Raw genomic sequence first — 26,383 nt, 5'->3', positions numbered from 1 at the left:
ATGGGTAATAGGAGCAGTATAAGTGACACAGGTGCAGGGCGGCGGTGGGTGCTGCCGCGCTTCGGGGCACTCTGCCTGCTGCTCGCCCTCGCCGGCCTGTGCACTGCTGCCGACGGTGCTAGAGCAAAATGTGAAGACTGCTTAGATGGCAGTGATGAGAGTGCTTGTGTGAAGAAGACGTGTGCTGAATCTGACTTTGTGTGCAACAGTGGTCAGTGTGTGCCAAACAGATGGCACTGTGATGGGGATCCGGACTGTGAAAATGGGTCTGATGAGAGTGCTGAGCTGTGTCATACGAGAACATGCCGGGTAAATGAAATCAGCTGTGGTCCTCAGTCAACCCAGTGTATCCCAGTGTCCTGGAAATGTGATGGTGAAAAGGACTGCGACAGTGGAGAAGATGAAGAGAATTGTGGCATTGTGACTTGTAGTGCAGCAGAATTCACATGCAGTAGTGGGCAATGTATTTCCAAAAGCTTTGTCTGCAATGTTCAAGATGACTGCAGTGATGGTAGCGATGAGCTGGAGTGTGCACCTCCTACCTGTGGTGTTCATGAGTTTCAGTGCAAGAGTTCTACCTGCATCCCTATCAGCTGGGTGTGTGTTGATGATGCTGACTGCTCCGACCACTCGGATGAATCTTTGGAGCAGTGTGGCCGCCAGCCTGCACCTCCAGTGAAGTGTTCTACGAGTGAGGTGCAGTGCGGCTCAGGTGAATGTATCCACAAGAAGTGGTGATGTGATGGAGATCCTGATTGCAAGGATGGAAGTGATGAAATTAACTGCCCTTCTCGGACCTGCAGGCCAGACCAGTTCAGATGTGAAGATGGGAACTGTGTCCATGGGAGTAGGCAGTGCAGTGGTGTGAGAGACTGTCTGTATGGCACTGATGAAGCAAACTGTAACAATGTTATTCAGTGCTCTGGACCTGGCAAATTCAAGTGCAGAAGTGGAGAATGCATAGATATCAATAAAGTGTGTAACCAGCAGAGAGACTGCAAGGACTGGGGTGATGAGCCCTTGGAGGAATGCATCATAAATGAATGTGACTGTCCAGCTGGGTTTGAGTTTATAGACAAGAGAAACTGTGGAGACATTGATGAATGTCAAAACCTTGGTATCTGTAGTCAAATGTGTATCAACCTGAAAGGTGGCTACAAAAGTGAACGTAGCCGTGGATATCAGATGATTCCTGCTACAGGAACCTGGAAAAGGCCATACTGGTACAAAGACACAAATAACACCTGTGATTGCAATGACGCTGCTAAGCAGGGTTCAGGGGTTTATAGCATGGAGACAAGGGGTAACAACTACAGTGTTTGGAACAATTGTACAGCTTTGGCCTTACCTCCTGATGTGCTTCTGATTTGTGGGGATGGGGCCTGGCAAGGTATCCCTGCAAATGCTATCAGATGTCCATGTTACATAGATAAACTCATTGTAGTTGCTCCTAGCTTGTTACAGTTGCGTGAGATCACCAGACATAAATGGACATTGCTTGCATTGGATTGCAATGATAATGTTGAATTGTGTGGGGTTGCAGCTAGAGTGGCATTAGCAATTTCAGTGCCTGGAGTGGCATCTGCGGCCACACGTAACAACTTAGAAAAATTGGTATGCTGGGCCGAGAGGCAAGCCTATGCCACGACAGAGATACTTGAGGAGATGTTACCAGATCAAAATAGTCTGCGACATCTGCTTTTACAGGATCAAGCTGCTATTGACATCTTGCTTTTGGCTCAAAGGAATGGGTGTGAGGACTTTAAGGGAATGTACTGTTTAAACCTTTCTGATCGTAATGAGTCAATTCACAAATCCATTACTTTCCTGAAAGAGCACATGAGAAAGATTCAATATGGTATCAATCCTTTCAATCAATGGTTCACTGACTTGTTTGAAACAAAGTGTAGGTGGTTGCTGGGTTTAATCACAAGGGGATTAAGGATTTGGTTTATGGTGGTGGTAATCATCGTTGTGTGTTGTAAGTATAGCTAAAGAGTTACTTGTAAAACTGCTGTGTCAGGCTTGGTTTGCTCAAAAGAAGAAGGGGGAATTGTTGAGGGATTTCTTGAAACAGCAAAAATCCCATGGCTTGCTGTAGCTGAGCAAACCAAGCTACCAGGGCAACTATGAGAAGTTCCCATGACAGTGTTCCCACATCGCCCAATTGAGGAATTCAGGAAAATATTGTTACCAGTAGCTGGCCTCAAGGACAAGGTCTATGTGACTGCTAATCACAAGGGGGTTGTTTTCTTGCAGGTGGGGTTGTTTTCTTGTAGCTGTTTGTCTGAGTGCTTTTGACCAATAATCTTGTGTGAAACACTGTCCACCCCTGTTAAGTTCTCTATAAAAGTTAGGCTATTCGGGCAATAAAATGGAGCATGATCTGACTCTACTGGTGTCTGTCGTGCTTTCGGCCGTGCTTCCTGCAACATTTACTGTCAGAGCACAGGTGGGGTTGAGACACCTTTTAGCTCTTGGTTTCCCTTCTTCTGTGGCTAATGGTTTTTAACGGTTGCTTGGGCATAGCTGGGCTGGCTGTGGTGGACAGGACATCTTTCTTGAATCCTGCCTTCGTGCAATTGCAGAGATGTCGGCAATAGCAAGATGCCACCTGCATGATCTGATGGATGTTCCCTTGGCTGGCCACATAGTATTCCTGGGGACCAAACCCTGCTCCTTTCCTGCTCATAATGGCCAGTCTTCTAGAGAGAGCATACCCTGAGGTCAGGGTTGGTGTGCTGATGTTTCTGTTTCAAGGTTTAAAGGGCACAAAAAAGTGATTTTATTTTTTTTTCTTGCTGGACATCTTCTTTGTGCCTGTCAATGATAGGTTGTTTATTTGAGGGTCGGGTGGGAATGTTACTTCTCAGTTATCTTCTGTGTGTGCCTTTTATAAAAAAAAATAGCTGAAAACTTAAATACCCATTTGTTTTGCTCTTTCTTGAAATTGTCACCATAAGAAGTTCAGTAGTTGGTACTGAAGTTAAACCTGCTCTCTGCAAGTGATAAGTTAGAAAGGGAAAAACTTGAAATAATTATTAAAAATAAAAAAGCCACATACACTAATAAAGTCTTTACAGTAAAGAAAAAACATTTCATTCCTTATGCTCAGGAGCAACCATTTCAGTATGTTTGAGCAGCTTTAACACAACAAGTGCAACCAAGACCTATGGGAAGGTAATGGGTGCCACCTGATGCAGAGGGCAGCTCTTGCAGCACTGGAGTGCTCTGGTGATGCCTCAGCATCTCATCTCATTGACAGCTCAACAGGTGACAACATAGATCTAAAGAAGGTGTTTCAGAAACTCATTCTAAGAAGCAAAACACAAATGATATATTTTTAAATTATTATTTCCAAACTGTATTTATATTGCTCATACACCACTGCCTTTATTTTCTCAGTATTATCACTTATTGGTATATGCAATTTAATTACATTTCACAGTTATACATATTGTATAATTGTTATACAATACTGTAATTGCTTTATGAATATTATCTTAGCAGCTTTCTTCTGATTTTACTTCAGAATCTTTTATCTTGTTCAGTTCTTTCTTTTGTACAGTTTTCATAACAAATGGAAAACTAAATGAGATAAAATACCACTCCTTTTCATCCTGTTTTGTCCCATGGTACCTCCCTACCTTTTTTATTGTTAGATCACAACTAACAGTGGGCTCTCAGGTGTGTATTATTTCAGTAAGGGGAACCAAGAGAGTGTGTGAGAGTGATTTCTTGAATATTATGCTTGAAGAAAAGACTTCTGAAGATACAGTGTGCTGTGCTTCAGGCTACTATGCAGCCTGAATGCCTAACCCTTGCTTTCAGATACTAAATTTGATTTAGGGTGAGTTATGCTCTTTTTTCTTAAAAAAAAAAAAATAAAATAATAATAATAATAAATAAATAAATAAATAAAAAATCCCCCCCCCCCCTCCCCCAGTCTTATAGGAACAAGTGGACTAAGTGCTAGGAGTGCACATCCAATTATTATAGTTTTGATTCTGTTTCACTTCTTAAAGCCAACAGATGTTTAAGGAACTGTAATTTGTTGGGGGTAGGAATATGTTTCTCTTTTTCTACTGGTTGTTGAAATTAATATATTTCTAGTCATGTAACACTAAGCTCTTTAACTTGTCTTAAGGTAAAATGGCTTTCTCGTTTCCACTAACGTGTTCTTAATAAGAGAAGTAGACTTCTTTGCTAACATATAAGCCTTTGTATTCTATACTACTTTTGCTTTCCAAGTGTGAGTGGTGACAGATACTGCTTTTTATCTGGACTAAAATGTTCATAAATTATCCAGCCACTTGGAAGAAAAAGGAGCAATTATTTGGAGAGGAGAAGAAAGCTTCAAACATATAGCTAAAATGAGATTAACTGTTGAATGGAAGACATGAATTACTGCCCTAATGTCATCTCATCTGTCTTAAAAATTCCAAGGTGGAAGTGGTTATCTTAACCACTGGTTGCCATGAAAGTAATAGCTTATATCTGGTTGTGCAGCAGCTTTACTTGCATATATGTATTTAAGACTAAAACTTAATGCAGATGATGTATACCCAATTAAAAAATTGTGTAGAAGCTAGGTTTCCTTGTTAAAGTCTTTCCTGTAATGAAGCATGTGACAAGAGTTATAAAGGAGTTGTTTGTAAGGGTATTAAGAGGAACTTTAGAATTAAAGGAATTAGCAACTTAAATGTATTTGGAGTAAAAAAAAAAAAAAAAAAAAAAAATATTTTGATGCATACAGTTTTGCCTAATCTCCCCAGGTTCTAACTATGTCAATAAAGACTTATTTTGAGAAATAACTTTCTAAACTTTTCCTATTTTTTTGTTTGTTTGTTTTTTAATATCTCTATTTTATTAGGAATATCTCAACCTTTCCGTTGTGAAATGTAATTTAGTCTTAAGTAACTTTCTTTATAGGGTAGAATGGATTTTTGGAACATGTTCAGAATATCTGGGTCTTGTATTATTAGTGCTTTACAGGTTAAAAAAAAGAAAGGCGGTAGTTAATGGCATTGTTTCAACTGTAAGTACCATCTCCTGATAATTAAAAATGGGTTAATTGGCACAAAAACAAAGGCCAAAGTTTTCAGGGAGAGGGACAGAGAGAAAAGAAACAATGAACATGAAGAAAGTCTCTATTCTAGTAATAAAAAATAATCTTGAGTGTAATGTTATATTTTATATGCCACCTGAGTCATCGTACTGTATTTATATGCCTGTAATTTAGCCTAACCTGTACTTTCTGAATTCATCAATATAAGAAGAACCCAGTGAATGAATGCCTATTACATGCAAGATCTTTGACTTGGGGACAATTTTATTTTACTCATAAATTTTAATATCTACTCTCCTACTACAGTGAAAATAATGAGCCTGTAGTGGCTTTGCCCATCATTACAGAGAACTTTCTTAAAGCCATAAAAAGGAGTTGTGACCAATTGGGATTGACCCACAAATCTGCAATCAATCTTTTTCCTCAGTTTAGTGTCTGATACCAAATAGCCTTTGGACAGTATTAGCTTATTGTCCTGGTTTAAGTTAGAACAGAATTAATTTTCTTCCTAGTAGCTGGTGGAATGCTGTGTTTTGGCTTAGGATGAGAAGAGTGCTGGTAACACCCCAATGTTTTAATTGTTGCAGAGCAGTGCTTATACCAAGCCAAGGACATCTCAGCCTTTCGCTCTGTCCTGCCAACAGGCAGGCTGGGGGTGCAGTAAGAGCTGGGAGGGGACAGACCCAGGACAGGTGACCCAAACTAGCCAAAGGGGTATTCCATACCATCTGACGTCAGGCTAAACAATATATAGGGGTGGCTAGCTGGGGGAGGGCGCCGGACTGCTCGGGGTTAGGCTGGGCATCGGTCAGCGGGTGGTGAGCAATTGCATTGTGCATCACTTGTTTGTACATATTATTATTACTTTCCTATTATCACCATTGTATTATTATTATTATTATTGTTATTATTATTTTGTTATTATTATTTTCCTGTCTTATTAAACTGTCTTTATCTCAACTCACGGGCTTCACTTTCCATTTCTCTCCCCCGTCCCAGAGAGGGAGGGGGAGGGTGAGCGAACGGCTGCGTGGTGTTTAGCTGCCGGCCGGGTTAAACCACAACAGTCTTTTTGGCGCCCAACGTGGGGCACGAAAGGTTGAGATAACGGCAGATCTGACCAGAGTGTGTTAAACTAAAATTGGTGTAAGTATTAGACCTGCTTAATAGTCACTTGTCATAATGCTGATTGCTTTAATCTCAACTCTGCTGCGCCTGTTTTCCAAATTGAGTATTATAGTACATTATTTTCCGTACTTGCTCTCTGTCATGTTGTTTATCCTCTCCAGGCCCTGGTTTCAGATCATTATGGTACTGAGTGTTGTAGCAATGGCTTATGAGACGATGAGATATCTGGTCATGACTCTAACTTGGTATTTGTACTCAGTAACATCGTCGACTCTGTATTTTGGAAACTGTATCTTGGAAACTATTAGCAATTATACCTATTGTTTTTTTCCATTAGGGAGTCAATCTGTGGAGGGGAAAGGGGAAGATATTTTCTCTTACTTGATTACTCTCCCTTTCTCCTTCACCACCCCTGTATCCTCCTGGATCACTCTGCCTTCCTCCTTCACCACCCTCTTATCCTCCGAGCTTGTTACAATAGCTCTCCAAGATATTGAATATCCTTGGGATACTCAGACCAGCATAGTCTTGTTGTTCTGCCTCCTGAATGCGCTTCAGATTCTGCTTAAACAACTACTTAGGAAGCTCATCCGGAGATCTGCCCGGAGGCAGTATAGTTGTGGGTGGCAGGGAGTATGGGAGGATATGGGCAGGCATCTAGAGCAGTTGGCACCCCCAGTGTTTTGGAAATTCACCCCTGAACAACTGCAAAATCCTCAAAAACTGGCAGAATGCTTGAAAAAAAGGTGTCATGATTCTGGCAGTTCCAAAGTAACACAAATCATTGTAACATGCTGGGGCCTGGCTCATGCCTATCGAGCTGCCATTGATACTGCTATCAACTTAGTGACAGACCCTGCGGCCACTCCAAGCCCTGTGACAGATCCAACGGCCACTGTGACCCCTACGGTGGACTCTGCAGCCGCTCCAGTCCCAGCTCCTGCAGCCGCTCCAGTCCCAGCTCCTGCCGCTGCTCCAGCTCCGGTTCCTGCAGCCGCTCCAGTCCCAGCTCCTGCCGCTACTCCAACTCCAGCTCCTGCAACTGCTCCAACTCCAGCTCCTGCAGCCGCTCCAGCTCCGGTTCCTGCAGCTGCTCCAGCTCCTGCAGCCGCTCCAGCTCCTGTGGCTGGGTCAGAGAAAAGAGCTGTAGCAGTGCAAGTTGACCCTGCAGAGGGTATTCCAACCCCTGTGGCAGACCCTGTAACAAGGTCAGAGAAACGAGCAGTAGCAGTGCAAGTTGACCCTGCAGAGGGTATTCCAACCTCTGTGGCAGACCCTGTAACAAGGTCAGAGAAACGAGCAGTAGCAGTGCAAGCTGCCCCTGTAGAGAAGGTGAAAAAATGGTATAGAGATTCAGGTCGTTTAGAACGCAGAGAGTCTTCTGCCAAATCTAGGTATAGAGACGATGGAGACGACGACGATGTTGGGCCATCAAGGGTTCAGGAGGAGGAAGATGAGGATGCCGAAAAATCAACAGTAACTACCCGAAGCCTAAACGAGAGTGAGTTACGAGATGTGCGAAAAGATTTTGGTTGTTGCATAGGTGAGCAGCTTGTCGCCTGGCTGCTCCGATGCTGGGACACTGGAGCCAATTGTGTGGAATTAGACAGCAGGGAAGCCAAGCGACTGGGATCCCTTGCTAGAGACGCAGGCATTGACAAAGCAATTGCAGATGGAGCACAATCTCACAGCCTCTGGAGGCGTCTCCTCTCAGCTGTGAGGGAAAGGTATCCCTTCAAGGAAGAACTTTTATGTCTACCAGGCAAGTGGACCACTATGGAGAAGGGAATCCAGTACCTGAGGGAATTAGCCGTACGGGAAGTGATTTATGAGGATCCAGACCTCAGACAAACATCCAAAGATCCAGATGAAGTCAGGTGTACACGACCCATGTGGCGGAAGTTTGTACGGAGTGCACCATCATCATATGCCAGCTCATTGGCAATAATGGCCTGGAAAGAGGATGAGGAACCCACAGTGGATGAAGTGGCTAAACAACTCCGGCAGTACGAAGAAAGTCTCTCCTCTTCCTTACAGGCCTGCGTCTCAGCTGTGGAGAAACTTTCTGAAAAGGTTCACCAACTTGAAGAGAATCTATCGTCCTCCCCACCTGAACCAACCAGTGTCCACCGACCAAAAGAGAACACTGTGGAGAAACTTTCTGAAAAGGTTCACCAACTTGAAGAGAGATTATTCTCCTCCGCACCTGTACAAAGCAGTGTCTCAGCTATCAGGGGTAGGCATTCATCCACACAAGGAAGACGATACGGTGGGTAATCACCCTGTGCCACCCTGTGGTTTTACTTACGAGACCATGGAGAGGACATGAGAAAATGGGATGGAAAATCTACCGTGATCCTAGAGGCACGGGTACGTGAGTTGCAAAAGAAAACAATCAAAAAAAAGGGATTATCTGAAAAGTTTGCTGCTCCAACTTCCAGCAGACAGTCCTTCAAACACAGAAACGAAGAAGATTCTGACCAGGATTAGGGGAGCCCTGCCTCCAGCCAGGGGGAGGAAAGGGACAATCGAGTTTATTGGACTGTGTGGATTCGATGGCCTGGCACATCAGACGCACAGAAGTATAAGGCTTTAGTAGACACCGGTGCACAATGTACTATAATGCCATCGAGCTATAAAGGACCAGAGCCCATCTATATTTGTGGAGTGACAGGGGGATCTCAGCAGTTGACTGTATTGGAGGCTGAAGTGAGTCTGACTGGGAATGAGTGGGAAAAGCACCGCATTGTGACTGGCCCGGATGCTCCATGTATCCTTGGCATAGACTATCTTAGAAGAGGATATTGCAAGGACCCAAAAGGGTTCCGGTGGGCTTTTGGTATAGCTGCCTTAGAGACAGAGGGCATTAAACAATTATCTACCTTGCCTGGTCTCTCAGAGGACCCCTCTGTTGTGGGGTTGCTGAGGGTCGAAGAACAGCAAGTGCCAATCACTACCACAACTGTGCACCAGCGGCAATATCGCACTAACCGAGACTCCCTGATTCCCATCCATAAGCTAATTCGTCAATTGGAGAGCCAAGGAGTGATCAGCAAGACTCATTCACCTTTCAATAGTCCCATATGGCCAGTGCGAAAGTCTAATGGCGAGTGGAGACTAACAGTGGACTATCGTGGCCTGAACGAAGTGACGCCACCACTGAGTGCTGCAGTGCCGGACATGCTGGAACTTCAGTACAAACTTGAATCGAAGGCAGCCAAGTGGTACGCCACAATTGATATCGCTAATGCATTTTTCTCCATCCCTCTAGCAGCAGAGTACAGGCCACAATTTGCCTTCACTTGGAGGGGAGTCCAATATACTTGGAATCGGCTGCCCCAGGGGTGGAAACACAGCCCTACCATTTGCCATGGGCTGATCCAGTCTGCGCTAGAGCAGGGGGAAGCTCCTGAACACCTGCAGTACATCAATGACATTATTGTGTGGAGTGACACAGCAGAGGAAGTTTTCGAGAAAGGGAAGAAAATAGTCCAAATCCTTCTGAAAGCCGGTTTTGCCATAAAACAAAATAAAGTCAAAGGACCTGCACGAGAGATCCAGTTTTTAGGAATAAAATGGCAAGATGGACGTCGTCAAATCCCAATGGATGTGATCAACAAAATAACAGTTATGTCTCCACCAACTAACAAAAAAAACCCACAGACTTTCCTAGGTGTTGTGGGGTTTTGGAGAATGCACATCCCAAATTACAGTCTGATTGTAAACCCGCTCTACCAAGTAACCCGTAAGAAGAATGAGTTTGAATGGGGCCCTGAACAACGACACGTGTTTGAACAAATCAAGCAGGAAATAGTCCATGCAGTAGCCCTTGGGCCAGTTCGAACAGGACCAGATGTAAAGAATGTGCTCTACACTGCAGCCGGGGAGAACGGCCCCACCTGGAGCCTCTGGCAGAAAGAACCTGGGGAAACTCGAGGTCGGCCCCTGGGGTTTTGGAGCCGGGGATACAGAGGATCTGAGGCCCGCTATACTCCAACTGAAAAGGAGATATTGGCAGCATATGAAGGAGTTCGATCTGCTTCGGAGGTGGTCGGTACTGAAGCGCAGCTCCTCCTAGCACCCCGATTGCCGGTACTAGGCTGGATGTTCAAGGGAAGGGTCTCTTCTACGCATCATGCAACCGATGCTACGTGGAGCAAGTGGGTTGCACTGATCACTCAGCGGGCTCGAATAGGAAACCCCAGTCGCCCAGGAATATTGGAAGTGATTATGGACTGGCCAGAAGGCAAATACTTTGGGATATCATCAGAGGAGGAGGTGGGTCGTGCTGAAGAAGCCCCACTGTACAACCAGTTACCAGAGAATGGAAAGAAATATGCCCTGTTCACTGATGGGTCCTGTGGTATTGTGGGGAAGCATCGGAGATGGAAGGCTGCTGTATGGAGTCCTACACGACGAGTTGCAGAAGCTGCTGAGGGAGAAGGTGAATCGAGTCAGTTTGCAGAAGTGAAAGCCATTCAGCTGGCTTTAGACATTGCTGAACGAGAAAAATGGCCAGTTCTCTATCTCTACACCGATTCGTGGATGGTAGCAAATGCCCTGTGGGGATGGTTACAGCAATGGAAGCAAAACAACTGGCAGCATAGGGGCAAACCCATCTGGGCTGCTGCATTGTGGCAAGATATTGCTGCTCGGGTAGAGAACCTGGCTGTGAAAGTACGTCACGTAGATGCTCGTGTGCCCAAGAATCGGGCTACTGAAGAACATCAAAACAACCAGCAGGTGGATCAGGCTGCTAAGATTGAAGTAGCTCAGGTGGACCTGGATTGGCAGCAAAAAGGTGAATTATTTATAGCCCGATGGGCCCATGACACCTCAGGCCATCAAGGTAGAGATGCAACATACAGATGGGCTCGTGATCGAGGGGTGGACCTGACCATGGATGCTATAGCACAGGTTATTCATGACTGTGAAACGTGCTGCAATCAAGCAAGCCAAACGGTCAAAGCCTCTTTGGTATGGAGGACGATGGCTGAAATATAAATATGGAGAGGCCTGGCAGATTGATTACATCACACTCCCTCAAACTCGCAATGGCAAGCGCCACGTACTTACAATGGTGGAAGCAACCACCGGATGGCTGGAAACATATCCTGTGCCTCATGCCACCGCCCGGAACACTATCCTGGGCCTTGAAAAGCAAGTCCTATGGCGACATGGTACCCCAGAAAGAATAGAGTCAGACAATGGAACTCATTTCCGAAACAACCTTATAGACACTCGGGCCAAAGAACATGGTATTGAGTGGGTGTATCACATCCCCTATCATGCACCAGCCTCCGGGAAAGTTGAATGATACAATGGACTGTTAAAGACTACATTGAAAGCAATGGGCGCTGGGACATTCAAAAATTGGGATACACATTTGGCAAAGGCCACCTGGTTAGTCAATACTAGGGGATCTGCCAACCGAGCCGGACCTGCCCAATCAAACCTGTTACGTACTGTAGATGGGGATAAAGTTTCTGTAGTGCATGTAAGAAATATGCTGGGTAAAACAGTCTGAGCTACTTCTGCCTCAGGAAAAGGCAAACCTATTCGTGGAATTGTTTTCGCTCAGGGACCTGGACACACTTGGTGGGTGATGCAAAAGAACGGAGAGGTCCGGTGTGTACCTCAAAGAGATTTAATACTGGGTGAGAATAGCCCATGAACTGAATTGTACCATGTTAATTACTATATAATACTGTATGTTATCACTACCATGACTACTATAGGTGACTAATTAGAATGTATGGAAAAGAGTGTAACCTGAGCATGACATAAATGGTATGGAATAAGGGGTGGATAGATGTCCTGGTTTCAGTTAGAACAGAATTAATTTTCTTCCTAGTAGCTGGTGGAATGCTGTGTTTTGGCTTAGGATGAGAAGAGTGCTGATAACACCCCGATGTTTTAATTGTTGCAGAGCAGTGCTTATACCAAGCCAAGGACACCTCAGCCTTTTGCTCTGTCCTGCCAACAGGCAGGCTGGGGGTGCAGTAAGAGCTGGGAGGGGACAGACCCAGGACAGGTGACCCAAACTAGCCAAAGGGGTATTCCATACCATCTGACGTCATGCTAAACAATATATAGGGGTGGCTAGCCGGGGGGAGGGGGCCGGACTGCTCAGGGTTAGGCTGGGCATCGGTCAGCGGGTGGTGAGCAATTGCATTGTGCATCACTTGTTTGTACATATTATTATTACTTTCCTATTATCACCATTGTATTATTATTATTATTGTTATTGTTATTATTATTTTGTTATTATTATTTTCCTGTCTTATTAAACTGTCTTTATCTCAACTCACGGGCTTCACTTTCCATTTCTCTCCCCCGTCCCAGAGAGGGAGGGGGAGGGTGAGCGAACGGCTGCGTGGTGTTTAGCTGCCGGCTGGGTTAAACCACGACACTTATATCCCGCTATGAGAATGATTTTGCTTTTTTCCATTTGTCATAATTTCTTGATATTTTTTTATAGAAAGAATGCATCAAATCAGCTTTTTTTTCTCTTTTTTTTTTTTTTTTTATTATCTTGAGCAGCAAAGTATGGGTTTGGTTTTGCTCATAAATGGAATACCATAATTTTTAGGTTACCTTTGATCATGAATTGATTTTGAAAAAAAAAAATAAAAATAATTATTTGTAGGATTATTAGTAATCAAGCTGAGTAATTCTTGGTGGATTTTGGTGCAGTCTTCTTGTCAAACTACCTCAGACATATCTAAAATCTAAACCATAATTTTCTAATGTTCACTTGTAGAAGGTAATTGTGGCTTTAAAGCTTATCCAATCCACATAAATCTACATATGGAATATTCAGTGGGAGTCAGCCATCATAAAAACTCAACAAGTTCAGACTTTTAAATCTACAGGATCATCTGCCAATATTCTCTGAATATGTATTCAGAGTATAAACACGGAAAAATAAATATTCCTGTCTGAGTGGAAGACATCTGCTTCATTAGCTGAAACCAATGAATGAGCTGGGTACTCAGGCCTCCAAAAGTCCTGTCATTTATATTAGTACTGATTACTTGGCTCCAAAGTTCTGAAATGATCATATTTTATTTCACATTTTTAAATAAATTTTAGATCAAGCTCTAATGTACTTAATGTTCAGGTTGCATATGCATATAATTATTCTAACTGCAGGAATCATAGATTTTATGTGTATATTTCAAACAGTATAAAAACAATGCATTAAAAAAAATGGATAGTAGAAGACATTAGGAAAAGCAGTGGCAGACTTCTTGAAATTAAAAGTGAATAGTCCTATAACAGTACATGGAATAAATTCCTATATTGTGTGTTATATAAGTTTAACTTGGAGAAGGCTAGTATTTTAGAAAAGCTTTTTTAGCCAATAATTGCAAGACTCAATTTACTATTTTCTTTAAACTTTCAAGATTAACGTTGCTTTCCAACCTCAATCTTATTCTTTAGAAACGTATAATTTTTTTTTTTTTTCTAGGTTTTGTGTTGTCTTGAAGTCATAAGAAGTTCTTTCTGGTGTGTCCTGAAACATCTGTCTGAGGAACCAGGATGATCAGGAAATAACACCTGTCACTGAATCTCAAATATCTATGTCCTTAAAGGTTATCTCTGTCTTCATTCACTCAAGTCTGCTTTTTAAAGTTATTGAAGGAGTTTATGTTCAACATTTCTTTGAGCAACATATTACTCCCAAAGTGGAAGGGTAAAGAAATTTGTTGTAAAAAAAAAAAAAGTGGTGTTTTCTGCCTGCTGTGTACCCACATAAAGGCTTGCTTCTTCAGCCAATTATTTTTCTTTATATTCTCACAAAGTAACTTATTTTACTCACACAATCACAGAATGTTTGAGGTTGGAAGGGACCTCTGGAGATCATCTGGTCCAATCCCCCTGCTAAGCAGGGTCACCTAGCACATAAATACTCTTCATTTACAGTCAAGCTTTCCTTTTAATTCAAATTATGTACATTATTATTATTATTTGCTTCAGTACTTGCTCTGACCTTCCCTTTTCAGTTTCTGAATATGAAGTTATGGTTAGTCTCTGTCCTGTTGTTGCTTCCACCAGTCATTATGTCTCTTAATTACCACAAATTTTCCTTGCTTCCCTAGCTCACATTTAACAATGGAAATACTGGCCTTGCACAAGTGGGCAGGTTGTTGAGGATCCTTGCCAGAAAGAACATTTCACTGGTGTGCATTAAAAGTCTGCTTCTAAACCTTGCACTTATACTTTAAATAAACACATTGTTCTGACAGCATCTCACATTTTGATGTGTATGCAGTTTTTCAGATTCATCTGTGCAGTGCTTCTCACCCTAATTGACATGTTCCTTCCTGGTCACCTACTGCTGTCTGCTTTTTGTCACTACTCATACAACCGGCAGCTGCTGTTGCTCTTTGTTCATAATTTTTATGAAGGTCACTTTCTGTGGAAAGACATGCCAGCATTTGCTCTGTCAATATCCCCAGTTGTGTGTTCAGACACCTATTTTTTTCTTCTTTCATCAGTGATTTATTTTCTGCAGAAGATGAATGACAAGTGAAATACTAATATGATGTATTCATCTCAGTATCAGGATTGAAAAACAAAAGCAATTAACTCTGAGTAATAATGGCCATTTGTTTAACATCTAATTATTCATTCTAATAAAGAGGATGATAACTTAATGTTATATAGCTCACATTGTTTGGTATATTACATTGAACTGTGGAAATATCACAACTGGCATATTATCCTCGGATGCTACTAAATGTTTGAAAAGAATAAATACTCTGTCTTGTTTGCCAAAATATCACAGTAATTTTCTTAATTCTCTCTTTCCCATGGGCACTTTATGAATATGCTTTTACTTCATTTTCCTGACAAGTCTATTTTTTGAAGAGGATTTTAGCTTGGGTCAAATTCATAAACGTTATGGATTACAGTCAGTGATTTGATTTTTGAGGTTTAAATCGGTGACCAATTTTCTTTGATTTCAGTACAACTTTGATCTCTGCACTTTCACTCATAAGCAGAACTTTTCTATTCAATGGGGATGCTTAAGTTAGAAAACAAGGCAAATAAACCCTCTAAATTTTAAATAAGAAAATAGAATGATCTCTGTCAAAGCATTGTCTTCAGTTTTGATATATTTATTTATTTATTTATTTTATTTTTTTCTGTGAAAACTATAAAAAAATGTTGCAATTTTTAAGGGTATATTTTGAAAATCAGAAGATATTAATTTTGATAAATTCCATGAATATTTGTTTCAGTAAATTGTTTTCATGAATAACATTAATTTAAAAAGCTACTGAGTTCTCAATTAAGTTCACAGGGTTGATAATTAATGTGGGTGTCTCTTGGAGCTTCCTAATTTTTGGCCATTATATTTAGTAAGTGTAATTAATCTTTGGGGACAGTGATTTATGCAGTTTTATTTTTTTTAATGAAAAAAAATAAAAGGCCAGTCATTCAACTGAAGATGAACAATATTGAATGCATCTGTATTTTAAATTGGATCAATACAGACCACTGGAGAAGTCAGTATTATAAAGTAGTGCTGTTTTTAGGTGTGTACTGCATAATCTCAAATGTAATCTGTTATTTCTTACAACTGCTTGTGACATTGCAAATTTTTGCTCTAATACCATGCCAAAAATCTCCAGATCAGATATCACAGAAGGTATACGGGGGTGTCACTAAACTGCATTCATTACATGGAACCGGTGTTGTTAAATGTTTAATTTCTCTTCCTGATTAATCCTAGTGGAAGTCATATGATAGGCTACATACAAGCATACTGGGGAGTTTAGTGAAAGAACTGAAGGAATGCTATTTTTTTTTTCTTTTTATCCTGTTTCTCAGTGGTTAGAAGAAAGAGAACATGGCCAGGTATTGCTGCTTTCCAATGGTTTGCACTTTTTTATGGTGAGGAAAAAAAAGTGTGAACAGCAAGAACTATCTGTCAGAAGCAATGAAGGCTAAAGAAATAATGCTGTTCTGCTAACCATGTGTTCATCTTTCTCCTTATGGAAAGGGAAATGATGGAATGCATAATCAACAGCTTGGAGAGAGTGATGGCTCTGCAAATTCCCCAGCTCTCTGTCGCGTTAAGGGGTGTAGCTGATTAACCGTTACGGGCCTGGTTGGATTCAGAGTACTGAACCAGTCGGACATTCACCAAAAACACGTTAACCATCTGGGGGTCCCGTCAGACATTCACCATCAATGCATTAACCGTCTGGGGGTCTGGTTAGATTCAGAACACTGAACTATCACGGATAACCACCCTCACCCTAGTTGCACTTAATGAGAGCTATCACAATGCAATCAAGTATGGTTTATTACAGCAACAGATAATCAGGTTCTTTTGGATTGCCAGCGATAGTGACTGTCTGCAAAAGCAAGCTAGTATGCATGAAATACACAGGTGTTACAGGCGTTACAGATGTTACAGGTGCGCAGCCTAGAAATAAACATGTTAAAAGGATCAAAGACTCTATAGAGATTTATAAGCAAGTATTCAGATCTCACCTAAAGGCGTCCCAATGGGGGGGGAAGAGAGGCTCAGCCCGTCGACTGATCCCAGGAGTCAGGAGGTCCTAAGGATGTTGTATTTCCTCGGGATGGTATCTTTCGTAACATCCCCTCTCTCTTGGGCCAATTTATATTATTTTCTATCTTTTAGGTGGAGCTTGAGTAGCTCTAGTCAAGCATATCTTAGTTATGATTGGTGTAAAGTTTTCCCGTCTCCGTTTAAAGTAATAGGCTCCGAGAAATTCAGGGCGCATGCTCAGTGAGGGGTGGTCGCACCTTGAGGGCGGGTAGCTTTTGGGATGGAGGTGTGTTTTGGTATTATAGTGATATTATAATGAGCAAAAAGTACACTAGGGTATGGCATTTGTCAAAACATGACAGGTCTTTGGCTCAGGGTGGCAAAAAGTGCAGCTTTGTGCACAAGAACAATCAAGGCCCCACCTGATTACAGAGCCTAGCCGTGGTGGCTCCACTCCACTCCACGCTCCGTGCTGTTCCTTAGAGCTAGCACACCAAGTTTCCCCAGCGCAATAGCATCTAAGGTTGGGAGCCTAGGAAACACTCAGGTAATGCAGTTATGCCCTACCCTGAAAGCCTCTTCAATGCTGTACCTTTTCCTTAAAAATGTGAATGTTAGTTTTATTTTCCTAGTTACTTCAGGCATTTACACCACACTCTCTGAAGTCTGGGGGATAGCTGTGTGCTCTTTGTGGCTATGGTGGTTTCAACCTGCTGCGCCACTCTGTGCTCTTGCTCCCCTTCCTCAAGGTAAGATGGGAAGAAAATAAGATGGACAGGGCTCGAGGGCTGTGATAAGTCCAGGGAGATGGCTCACCATTTACTGTCATATGGAAAACAGACTCAACATAAGGGAGATTAATGTATTACCTATTGATGACAAGCAAGAGCAGTGAGAAACTAAAAACAACTAAACCCACCTCCCCCTCATCCACCCTCTTTTACCTCCCCCCCCGAGCAGCACAGGGGAATGGGAAATGGGGGCTGCGGTCAGTCCCTACACTTCTTCTCCACTGCCCCTACACGGTCTCTCTCTGTCCCTGATCCACACGGGGTCCCTCCCACAGAGTGGGGGCCAGTCCTGCAGACCCCTCACTACCAAAACCTTGACATGTACATCCAGTACAGTGGCTTTGACAGTGAAGGTCACAGATGTCAGAAGGTCTGTCTGTCATACAAGTTCTACCATGCTCCCTGGTAGTCCTGGGGATGTGATCACAATTTTATTTTGGTGGTTTCCTTTTGGGTCTTTTCTGTGGTGCTTTGGATTTTGTGGGGTGGGTTGTAGCTGAGGACAAGAAAATGATGGTGGGTGGAAATGTGTTTTTGATAGAATTACTCATTGTCTTGGATTTAGGTAGAAATATGATGACTTTATTGATTTGGGAGGTGAGGTCTAAACTCAAAGATAGTTTATTTTCAAATAACCATTTTGTTTTCAAAATAAAGTGCAAAAGATCAATAGCAAAATAGCTTCCTGTAACATTTTCAACATACTAATCCTTGTCTTTGCTGCTATTGGCTACAGACACAATTGAGTGATCATCACGCTCTTTTGAGAATATTTTAATGTTATGTTTGAATTACGTTGTATAATCTTCCATGTAAAACTGTAATGAAAGGCAATGTTTGTATATGCTGAATATTTCTCCCTGATGGCTGCTTTTGCAGAGAAGTTGGCTCCTTTCTGACAAGGGTGCGCTACTCAGCTGCTGCTCTTCGTGTTTTTCAAAGGGAAGCATTTTCATGTTAAATTAATGAAAGCACTAGCAGTTTGTCATTTGGTTACGGCAGGGCTAGGATTTCTCTCTTGGGATTGTAACTGTATGCCAACCAGTCTCATCAGTCCTTCAAGAATATTTGTTCTTTTCTGATTTCTATACTATGGTGATTCTACCAGTGAAGTATCTGGAATTCTAGACAATGTTCCAGGCATACTTATAGAGATAAATTGTTAAAAATAAAAAATACAAGTCCAGTCAGCAGTTGTTATTGCATACTACTGTTGTACTGGCTTTTGTAATGCTAAAATATTTAAAAAAAAAAAAAATTGTTTCACCTTTTAGTTCATTATACTGTGGTGCTGATAAAGACGCATAACCATGAATTTTAAATGGTGCTCTAAGATCAGGTAAAAATACCCCAGTACACCAGAAGTGGATCAATACAAGCTTTTAGTAGTTTATAACCAAATGTTTGGAAGTAAAAGATCTCAACCAAGGGAAACCAGCTGATGTGATTTTTTTGGACTTCAGCAAGGCTTCTGACACGGTTTCCCATAGGATCCTACTGGATAAAATGTCCACCATACAGCTAAATAAAAACATCATACGATGGGTGAGCAATTGGCTAACGGGCAGGGCCCAAAGGGTTATGGTAAATGGGGCTGCGTCAGGCTGGCAGGCGGTCACCAGTGGGGTCCCTCAGGGCTCCATTTTAGGGCCGGTACTTTTCAATATTTTTATAAACGATCTGGATGTAGGAATAGAAGGTATTTTGAGCAAGTTTGCTGATGACACCAAACTTGGAGGAGTTGTGGACTCGAATGAGGGTGGAAAGGCCTTGCAGAGGGATCTGGATGGGTTGGAGAGCTGGGCGATCACCAACCGCATGAAGTTCAGTAAGAGCAAGTGCCGGGTCCTGCACCTGGGACGGGGAAACCCTGGCTGCACGTACAGACTGGGCGATGAGACGCTGGAGAGCAGCCTAGAAGAGAGGGATCTGGGGGTCATGGTAGACAGCAAGTTGAATATGAGCCAGCAGTGTGCCCTGGCAGCCAGGAGGGCCAACCGTGTCCTGGGGTGCATCAAGCACGGCATCGCTAGTAGGTCAAGGGAGGTGATTGTCCCGCTCTACTCTGCGCTGGTGCGGCCTCACCTCGAGTACTGTGTGCAGTTCTGGGCACCACAGTATAAAAAGGACATGAAACTGTTGGAGACTGTCCAGAGGAGGGCTACGAAGATGGTGAAAGGCCTGGAGGGGAAGACGTACGAAGAACGGCTGAGGTCACTGGGCCTGTTCAGCCTGGAGAAGAGGAGGCTGAGGGGAGACCTCATCACAGTCTACAACTTCCTCGTAAGGGGGTGTCGAGAGGCAGGAGACCTTTTCTCCATTAACACCAGTGACAGGACCCGCGGGAACGGGGTTAAGCTGAGGCAGGGGAAATTTAGGCTTGACATCAGGAGGGGGTTCTTCACAGAGAGGGTGGTTGCACACTGGAACAGGCTCCCCAGGGAAGTGGTCACTGCACCGAGCCTGTCTGAATTTAAGAAGAGGTTGGACTGTGCACTTAGTCACATGGTCTGAACTTTTGGGTAGACCTGTGCAGTGTCAAGAGTTGGACTTGATGATCCTTAAGGGTCCCTTCCAACTCAGGATATTCTATGATTCTATGATTCTATGATTCAATTCTATTCAGTCACTAGCACTGTAGTAAAGTAGGATTATGTCTTTCAGGTTAATAGTATGCTCAGGAAAAACAGGCAAAAGAGTATTAATAATAATTTAAAAAGTAGATTCAAATTAACAGATTTTTTTTTCCTCTCTAGATTTAGTGCTATTTGAAGCTTCCAAAGGAGCATTATTAAAAGCACTTCAGAATTGCTATCAAACAATTAAATAACCTTTCATTGCAAACATTTTTGTTACTTAACCTGTGCAACCACAAAGACTTCTTACACAAATGTTTAAGACCTTTTAATTGATTTAAATACCTTTTCTTTGCACAGCCTGGATCAAACGCTGGCTTATAGTCTTTTACAACTGCTGTAATGAAAATCTCTAGTACTTTATCTTTTTTTTTTTTTTTTTTTTTTTTTTTTGTTCAAGCTTTTTCATGTGCTTTTTTTTATAGTGCCTTCTTTTCCTATCTTTCAGTATTATATTACACTCTTCATAATGTGGTCATAAAATCATGTATTTTTGTGGGATTTCAGTGAAAACAAGTGTCAGCAGATCTCTCTCTCCCTTATGTGAGTTTCATCATTTAAAATTCTACCAATGCTGGAAATGCATTAATTAAGCAGTTCAGAATGCTTTTTTCTTATGTCTTGCAACTTTGAGTTTTTTATTTATTTATTTAATTAATATTATTTTTTTAATATATTCCTGTATCAAGATCAAAGTAGGATCTTTCAAATCTTAACTCATCCACCCTCCAGGTGTAGTGGGTTTATGTGGCAAGGTCTTGGTAGCAGGGAGCCAAAGGGGTGGATTCTGTGTGAAGGATCTAGAAGCTGCCCCATATTAGGTAAGGGCCCCACTGCTGACCAGAGCTGAGCCAGTAAGTGTTGTTGTTTTGCGCCTCTGTGAGAGACAAGGGAAGACAGGGAAAAAAATGCTGTATCATGCAGCAACTGGGAGAGTGAGAGGAGTGAGGAACAGCCTTGCAGGCGCCAAGGTCAGTGAAGAAGGAGGGGGAGAGGTGCTCCAGGCACCGGAGCAGAAGTTCCCTGCGGCCTGTGGTGAGGACCATGGTGAAGCAGGATGTCCCCCTGCAGCCCACAGAGTACCACGGTGGAGCAGGGTTCCACGCTGCAGCCTGTGGAGGAGACCACAGTGGAGCAGGTGGACCTGCACCGACGGAGGCTGCCGCCTGTGGAAGACCCCTGCCTGAGCAGATTCTGGGCTGGACCTGTAGCCCGTGGAGAGGAGACCACGCAGGAGCAGGAGACATGGCAGGAGCTGCTGCTCGTGGGGGACCCAGGTTGGAGCAGTTTGCTCCTGAGGCATGGACCCCATGGTACAGACCCATATCTGGAGCAGTTCTAGAAGAGCTGCTGCCTGTGGGCAACCCACACTAATCAGTTCATCAAGGACTGCACCCCGTGGGAGGGACCCCACAGCACAGGAGACGAGAGTGACCGAGAAGTGGCAGAGAAGAAGCGCTGTAGACTGACCATAACCCCCATTGCCCTACGCTGCTCAGGGGAGGAGGTGGAAGAGGGTGGATGGGGGGGAAGGTGCTTTTGGTTTCTTTCCTTTGTTTCGCACTTCTCTAGCTTGACTGTAATAAGCAATAAATCTTACTGTCTCTCTATGCCGAGTCTGTTTTGCCCGTTACAATAATTACTGCGTGATCTCCTTGTCCTTATCTCAACCTTTGAGCCCTTTTCATTGTATTTTCTCCCTGTTCCTCTTTGAGGAGGGGGAGTGAGAGAGCGGCTGTGGTGGAGCTCAGCTGCTCACTCGAGTAAAACCACCAAACCAGAGGATATTAAACAGCTTACTGATTATTGATGAGGGACATCTGAATCTAGATCACTTTTGTCAGATGGATTCCAACCAGCTGCAGTCGGGAATGGGAAGTGTGGTCCCCCGTCAGTCTCGTAGGCGTACCTGACCAGCTTTGTAAGTGAATTCAGATTCACTTTGAAAGCAAAGGCTGAATTACCTGTTTCACACTTCCTTTGGAAGACTACAATCAATCAACTCCTCATAAATTTTTCAGCTGTGATGTCATGATCCCCCACCTCTACCTTTCTCATGGTTCAATGTAGCAGAATAAACATTTAAGGAAGAGATTTCTCTGAGATTTTTCCTGTGATTAAATTATTTTACTTGTAAGTTGAGACAGTAATGCATGAGAACAGTGGAATTATGGAGTACATCAAAAGGATAAGTTAATTTAAAAAATATATTAAAGCCTTGCTTTTTTTTTTATATATAAGGCAATTAAAAAAAATAAGGCTGTGCAGTGGGAGCTGGGTAAGCTAAGAATAGGCATGAATTTCTCTGAGGGAAAGCAGTTATCATTGGGGAGCTAAAACAAAAATTAATCTGTGTTGGAAGATTAATAGTAAGGTGGCAAACAACTTACACCTTAGGAATTAAAGAAAAGGGTTAAATGACACAGTGAAAGATCTAGAGAAAATGTTCTATTATTTGCAGAAAAAAATGCTGATACATGGGTACACCAAACTTGTATATTCTTCCTGCAGAACATAGCTGTTGGCAAGTTTGTTTTCTAACCGCACATCCAACTTCAGCAAAAGCAAATGCTTGATGTACAAAGCTAGATAATTTTGTACCTGATTGGGTGGAGTGATAAATGGATTTTGAAATAATTTAAACATAGAGATTACTAAATTAGAATTGTCATTTGCCCTTTTCATTATTCAGCTGGCTCAACATAAGATTTATCTATCTCTTTCTGGAGAAAAATAGGAAAATGAAAAAATAAAACTTGTAGCATTGGTTTTGGTGTTTTGGCAGGATCCTTTGCTAGTCCACATGGTTGATGATGAGGCACATGCTGAGAATACAAGGTTTATATTGAGCTGTTTGGTCACACCTTTCTACGACTCTTAACTTTCCACAAATATGCCTAATTGGTTGCAAAGGAATTATTGTTTCTTGAACAAGCTGCTATAATTTGAGCCAATTAGAATATAATTACAGTATTTTATGCTTAATTAGACTCTCAATTACTTTCTTCAGGCTAAGGTTATTCCTGTGGCTCTGTATTTTGAGATCTCTTGTCTTCCACTGGAAGAGGGAAAAAGGTAAAATAAAAGGGCCTCTGAATTCAAGAAGTGCTGCTGTTTTTAAGTTCATTAAATAACTGTTTGGGAACTTGGCTCTTCCATAGTCAATTTCTTCCAGATCATTGGAATGAGAACCATATGGTGGCGATTCGCTGCACTTGCATTTCTCAGTTTGCTCCATTATTTCCTTCACAGTGTTCAATCTCTTTTAAGGCCACACTGTGAATTCTTAAGAGAAGTGCTCTTGGAATAGAAATTTCCTCATTATCCCTTATGATAAAGGCTTGTGCCAAAAAGTCCTTTAATTTCTTGTACTTTTAATTCCACACAGATGCCTAATCCAGAAAAGGCTCAGAATTGCCCACACATTCACCTTGATAACAGAGCATTTAGATACTTTCCTGCATACAGAAATCTCAAACCCACAATATGATGCTGACTTCTAAAATACTGATGTTTGTAAGCCAACTCTGGACTACTTTCTTATGTATTTATAGGTATTGTGTTCTGTGTGAACAACTCTACTCTTATAGGCCTAACTGAAAAAGGAAATAATTGTAAAAATATTTAACAACAAAAAATGGGGGGAATAAAATACTTCCATGCCCATGAAATCTTGATGTTTAAGCACTTCTCCATGGTAATTCCAGTGGAAGTGCATCAGCAATGCATTTGTCCCAGTACCATCAGCCTGGATTAGTGTGGCTTTGATGTTAGACGCAGATGTGACCTTTGAGGTCGCCTACCAGTAAGAGAGTTTTCTTTAATGTTTGCTTGTAAGGAATAGATACTACATAGATACTGTACTTTTTCACTCACAAGAGCCTTATTAAACCTATATTCAATATGCTGAATATTGATTATATTCAATGTGCTGAACTAAACGGCAGATCTTTATTTATTTTTCAGTGGCAACTGATACTTGGTGTACTTTGAACTGTGGCTACTAAAGTGTGGCTACTTTAGGAGAAGTAGGATATATCTTTCAGAAATAAGACCTCAATATATTATTTATTCCATAGAAACAACAGGCTTTTTGGCTGCTTTGGAAGACCACAATGGCTACATTACATTTTCTGGGGGAGAAAATTCTGAGTCAAATCAGTGTCAGTTAAGTATCTTTTGTTATACAGGCTTTAACCAGTGACAGTGCTCTGTGTTTTGCGCCCTGAGATACTGCATATTTTCCAGCATTTTTTGGTGGATCAGGTTGGACATTAGGAAAAATTTCTTCTCAGAAAGAATGGTTAGACATTGGAACAGGTTGCCCAGGGAGATGGAATCATTGTCCCTGGAGGTGTTAAGGAAAGGGTACACGTGGTACTTAGGGATGTGGTTTAGTGGGCAGCATTGGTGGTAGGAGTGTGGTTGGACTAGATCATCTTAGGGATCTTTTCCAACCTTAATGATTCTATATGTCAGCACTGCTTATTTCTCTGTATCTACATCAGGGGAGCTATGAGGAGGTGTGGAGGGGATTCTTTTATATTTTTATCTGGCAAAACCCTATTCAGTAGCTAGGTCTTAATGTTTAGAAGGAGGGAAGGGTAGAGAAACTTTCACCTCCTGATGACAGATGCAGTTATTTCTTTTTAACACTAATACTTTATACTTGAACTTCTGAAGAGCTGTCATCATGTAGAGGAAAAAGGCTTGATCTTCCTCACTGAGTACTCTTTTTTATCAGTAGCAAAATGAATCACCATCCTTATGACTAGCTACATTTAAGATTTAAATGTACAGACACTTAAATAGGGGCCTGAGGTTCACCCAGATGGACTGACATAAAATGGCAGGAAATTACATCAATTTGAGACTGCCTGTACTCTAATTACATCTGGTATACAGTATTTAGTGTTACAAATCTCAAATTCATGACAATAACACTTTCTGAACCATCTTTTCACTGCCAACTAATGCAATGTGTAATTCTACCTGCCTGGGATCTATTCTTTGGGATTTATATCCCCTGCAGGTGGTAGAGAGGTGCTGCAGCACTGCAGATGTCCAAAAATCTATGCAGATCCCTGTGATGGAGAACTTCATTCCTGATGGAGACTAATGGCACCCAACTATTTATATACCCAGTTGTTATGTTTTCTAATTCACTGGTTTTAGCGGCAGAGAAAACTGATCTCTCTTGCTGCCTGGGGCTTTGAAACCTTGAAACTTGCTCATGAGTGTTGCAATCCTTGACCTAATCAGCAGTGCTAGAAATTGGAGAAAAGCCTTGGAATGAAATGTGTTTTTTTGTTTGTTTGTTTGTTTTTTGTTTGTTTTAAAGTGATGTGCTAATCTCTTGTCTTGAAATTGCTTTTCTGCCATTAAGGAAGAATTTTTGTTGCAAAGAAGAGAAGGACATCTACAAAGCTGTTGATATAAAGTAAGATTGTTAGGGTTAGTTTCTAGTTTTGTTTTTTAGAACTCCAAAAGCTAGTATTACTTTGTATAACATCCCCAGATTGAACTAATACCTGTTTTTATATCCCTTCAAAAAAAGTCCAGAACTATTTCTAATCATTCTGATAATTTTCTGTTTAGTTTGAGTCTCTGTATTTTTCTTTGTTTCTTCATGCTACATGTGGATTTTCCTTGAATGTACTTATCTTCATTTCTCCATGCATTTCTGACATGCTACAGTCCTCTATTTAATCTCATTAGTGAAGTCATAATAGTGCTTTTGACAAAGGCAATGTTACCTGTTTTTTTTTTTGTTTTTGTTTTTGTTTTTGTTTTTTTATGTTGTGTTCTATGACTTTTCATCTGCTATTAGTGCTTCCAAAGCAAGAATACGAAAAGGAGTTCAGAGTAGTTCCGTACAAGTGAATGAATCAGTCTGCAGTGTTTTAATCTGAAAAGTAGTTATGAAGCAAAGTTAAACAAGGCAGGTATTGTTTTATGAAACCTGGATTGATTAAACATACCTGTAGCCTGTACTAGAAAAAAAAAAAAAAAAGTTAGTTTCTCTTTTTATGAGTGAACTGAGATAAAACATGAAAAGTTAACACAAGGAAATTGTGTTAGTTTTCAAATCTGCAATTTAAATTTAATGCTACTTAATAAGCCCTGTTTAGCATGAGGGGTTAGCTAATGCAGTTTCTGTTAGCATTTTCATTGTAAAAACACAAACAACCTTCAAAGAAATGTAACACATACTTCTGTGTAAATC

General features: G+C 41.7%; 1 pseudogene across 1 annotated transcript; it reads left to right on the top strand.

Annotated features, from left to right (window-relative positions):
- Window positions 1-26,040, top strand: LOC311212603 (very low-density lipoprotein receptor-like; annotated as a pseudogene). Its single transcript has 2 exons — window positions 1-1,303; window positions 25,988-26,040. The product of its transcript is annotated as a very low-density lipoprotein receptor-like (transcript).
- Window positions 26,041-26,383: the final 343 nt, after the last annotated feature.

Source organism: Netta rufina (genome assembly GCF_964035555.1).
Source record: "Netta rufina genome assembly, chromosome: 9".
NCBI classification, from domain to species: domain Eukaryota; kingdom Metazoa; phylum Chordata; class Aves; order Anseriformes; family Anatidae; genus Netta; species Netta rufina.
Note: the sequence above shows the minus strand (reverse complement) of the source record. Positions and strands in the feature narration are given on the sequence as shown.